Source organism: Dermacentor silvarum, chromosome 1 (assembly GCF_013339745.2).
Source record: "Dermacentor silvarum isolate Dsil-2018 chromosome 1, BIME_Dsil_1.4, whole genome shotgun sequence".
Taxonomy (NCBI): Eukaryota; Metazoa; Arthropoda; class Arachnida; order Ixodida; family Ixodidae; genus Dermacentor; species Dermacentor silvarum.
The window spans coordinates 66,099,104-66,103,175 of record NC_051154.1 but is presented as its reverse complement, the minus strand read 5'-3'; the positions used below and the strand labels follow the sequence as shown (position 1 = coordinate 66,103,175).

Below are 4,072 nucleotides of genomic sequence, written 5' to 3'. Positions count from 1 at the left end.
ACTTCCCTCCTCGTCCTCCGTTCCACGGTACTACAGTGTACTAGAACACTGTACACTTCTATACACTGTACCTTCTAGTACACTGTACCTTCTAGTACACTGTACCTTCTAGAACACTGTACCTTCTAGTACACTGTAACGGTACCGCTCGGCGCGGCCAGCGCGACTTCAACAGTGGCGCCGCCTATGTCAAACCCTGCTGTAGCAGACGATGGCTAACGCGCTACCAGAGGAAATCCGCGGAAAACTCCGATCGCCCGTAGAGCACTTTCATTTCACTGGGTCGTATATGGCGATAGGCATAGTAAACCTTTCACGCTCGGCAAAACACATTTATGTAGCAGGTATTGAGCAACAGAAAGCTGTATCGGGAAATCCGCGGAAAACCCGATCGCGCGTAGAGCACTTTCATTTCACTGAGTCGTAAATGGCGATAGGCATAGGGTTAATATACTGACTTATAAACCTAGTGCATATTGTTTCCAGTGCAGTGGAGTAGCCGCCAGTAATTTTTTAGTTACTGAGATTTAATTAGCTAATCGTACTTAATTATCTAACTCGAGAAGTAGTGTCCTAATTATCAAAGTGTTATGAGAAAGTTGTAGAGCAACATGAAAAACTCCCGATACAGCTTTCTGTTGCTCAATACGTGCTACATAAATGTGTTTTTCCAAGCGTGAAAGAAGCCTGCGAATACACGCAAAATGCCTCGTGCGGCCAGTCGCGCGGCAATTCTGCGTGTATTCGCGGGCTTCTTTCACGCTCGGCAAAACACATTTATGTAGCAGGTATTGAGCAGCAGAAAGCTGTATCGGGAGTTTTCATGTTGCTCTACAATTTTCTCATTGACACTTTGATAATTAGGACAGTACTTCTCGAGTTTAGATAATTAATTACAACTAGCTAATTAAATCTCAGTAACGAAAAAATTACTAAATTACTGGCGGCTACTGGATCCACTGCACTGGAAACAATATGCACTAGAGGCTCTATTCTGGACATTCCGCCATTTTCTTCGAAGCGTGACGTACGCGCGACGCTTACACAATGGCGCCGATAGCCCCGATTTGCTTTCGTAACGTGACGCAAATTTGACGTTTCGCCTAAGAAACTGTAATGTAGGCATTGAACATAGCGTGGCTGATAAAGCAAAACAGTTTTCCTCCCCAGTAAAAATAAAGCCGCTAGCTCAAAGCGTACGATTATTCCATCAAAATCGTTTCTCGCTTCCGTCGTCTGCATACGCGCAGGCTGTCGTCTGCTTCATTAGATAGGATGCATGTCCTCGTGAAACTGAATGAGTCATCGTATATTGGCGCCCACGCGCTTGGTTTCTACCTTGAGACAACACACGCGACCTACCAGTGATGATCAGCGCACGCTCTAGGCCGCGTTATCGCTATCTGGTGAAACGCAAGTGACTCAGCCCGACTCGTCTGGCCGAGAAGCGGCCGAATATCATCGATAGCGTTGCGCGCGCCACAGGTATCCGCTTGCGCGACGCAAGCACCGGCACTGCCATCTCTTGTTCACTTCGCTGCTTACTGGCACCGCGGGAGGAAACTTCAAGACGCCGCCTTGCGTATATTTATTCTTATAAATTAACAATTCGCCGTTGTCATAACCTTTGATGACGCGAAAAGACATTAATATTGATTACAATACAAACGCAGTAGCGAAAAGTGCAAAAAGTCGCAAGAAGTTTGCTAGTTTCAACCATATTATTTCAAATAAACGTGTTTTTAATAGAAATGATTGTTCAAAACACAAATGCCAACACCACCCGGAGCGATGCAAATGCTATGAGCACGCGTTGTGAACAAAAAATTTTCATGGCCCCAATGACAGGGAAAATGCGGCGATACGCATGCCTCACGACTGACACTGCATATGGCCGCTCATTACCATAATTCGCGCGGCTCGTCGCACCACAAATTATGGCGGAAAATATCTGCAATGGCGGCCCAGCGCAACGTCACGCAACGTCAAATTGACGTTTACGAAACAGCCCTTCCTGTGACGCTCTTCACAGGATATTCCTTCAGCCAATCAGCAAGCTGACATGCCGGCTATCTCGGGACGCCACCACATATTCGCGAAATTGCAGATGCATTGCACGAGCTTCTGCACGCTACTGTCCACTTTCTTTTTAAGCGCTAAAGTCGCAATAGAGGTGCCAAGGACCACAAAAAAGTATTAGTCGATAAAGTTTGCAGCTCCACGTCACGTTTCATCATTCTGACGAAAACGCAAAATTGCATTTAGCAAAACTTCCGTTTTCCGGCACAAATTTCAAAACACGTGACCTCCGGACAGCAATGAGACAGCCAAGATGGCGGATAATGGCGGCCGTGCAGCCGCCATGCGTGTCCAGAATAGAGCCCTAGGTTTGCTTCGCGTAACGCCATCATATTTATATATATATCTATATATTATATATATATATAGTAGGGCCCAAGCGTATTTGGAAAAATAGAAGCACAACTTCCTTGAATCCCTTGAATAAGGTCGGTCCACCGACCGAAACTGTTGGGAAATAATAAACCTAAGATACCGCGAAGTTGTGCTTCTGATTTTCCTATATATATATATATATATATATATATATATATATATATATATATATATATATATATATATATATATACCGTAAAATTCCGAGCAAGCGCCCCCACCCGTGCAATCCTCATAACTTCACTGCTAATTTCACATTTCCGCGCCGTTCCGGGAAAGCGCCCCCTCCCCCACCCCCCCCCTCCTCCCGCTCCGCACCAAAACTGGCCTGCCACATCCAGTCCAAGAAAATGATGACAAATTCGGCAAATCGCGACCGGTGCGCATCGGGGTGCCCCGATGAGCCATTTCATCGAATCATGGTCGTACCCAGGCGCCCAGTGGGCACACGAGTGCATCGGGGCGAACTGCGGCTGGCGGTCTGTAGTTCACGGACCGCCGGCCGACGGCGAGATCTGCCTCTCGCATGGCACAAAGGAGTTCCCTGCGGCACAGCGACGTGACCGCTCGGTGACAGAGGAGTGGTCGCGGCTACGCTGGCATCGCCGGCAGCTTCACCGCTGCTAATCACTCGCCACCGATATCGTCGCTAGGCCTTTTTCAGTTCACTTGGAATCTGTTGCAGACGGCGCTTCAGCACGAACCGCCGACGCTCCCAAGCAGCAATGTTGTTACCGTCGTTGCCGCTTTACTCTCTCTTCGCAATAATTTCACACGATGAAGAAAACATGCTGATATTTGAGGCGCCACCAGCTGCGATGCGAGCATGGCTACAGTGTACTAGAAGAGTACGTAACACTGTAAGCATGGCCGAGCCGCGGTTTGCTGTCCGCCGTCGGTAGCCATGCACTGCGCAGCTGAGCTTCACTTGTATCGGAACTCATTAGTGCTAAACGTTTCACCGTGGACATGGTTTATAAAGTGAACATTACGCGTCACTTTACTCTCGCGGACATAATTTTGCTGGAATAGAAGCTGCATAACTACAGTGTACTAGAAGAGTTGTAGTGCGCTCACAACCGCGGCAGAGCTTGACGCACTTCGTGTCGCCGCCGACAGGTGGCGCTGTTCGCAGCGTCACCTGTGTGCTGAAGGAAGGAGCCAGAACCTAAACGGACAGTTAGGGTTGGGTTGCGTAAACTCAGAGAAACCTCTGCGAAAGTGCATTGTGACCATAGCACAATCCCACATGTCAGGGGCAGGCTAGCGCGATGGAATGGAGGGTGCTTGAGGCTAACCGGGTCATTTGGGTCTGAGCAGACCACTTGGGTACGGTGTAATGGAGGTTAAACCGGGAAGTGTACGAGTCTGGCTCCCAGCCTTTTGCACAGGATGGCATTCATACAGTGGTGTCACGGGCGGGAGCGGAGGTAGTAGGATAGGGCGCCAAGCTACGGCTTTTTTGGGGGGACCCAGAGCCCTAAGACCACCAGTGTAGACGAAGACGGACCCAGAGAGGCTCCAAGATTCAAGAAACGAGATCGGTAGAAGAAGAATAGAGTAAGCACCAGGGGCAAGGTCATCTGACATAGGTTACATAACATGCAAGGTGGCAGGA

At 48.5% G+C, this 4,072-nt stretch overlaps 1 pseudogene; it reads right to left on the bottom strand.

Moving 5' to 3' along the window:
- Positions 1-3,655: 3,655 nt before the first annotated feature.
- The window catches only part of LOC119444390 (glucose-6-phosphate isomerase-like), an 8,245-nt pseudogene continuing 7,828 nt past the window's right edge, over positions 3,656-4,072 (bottom strand).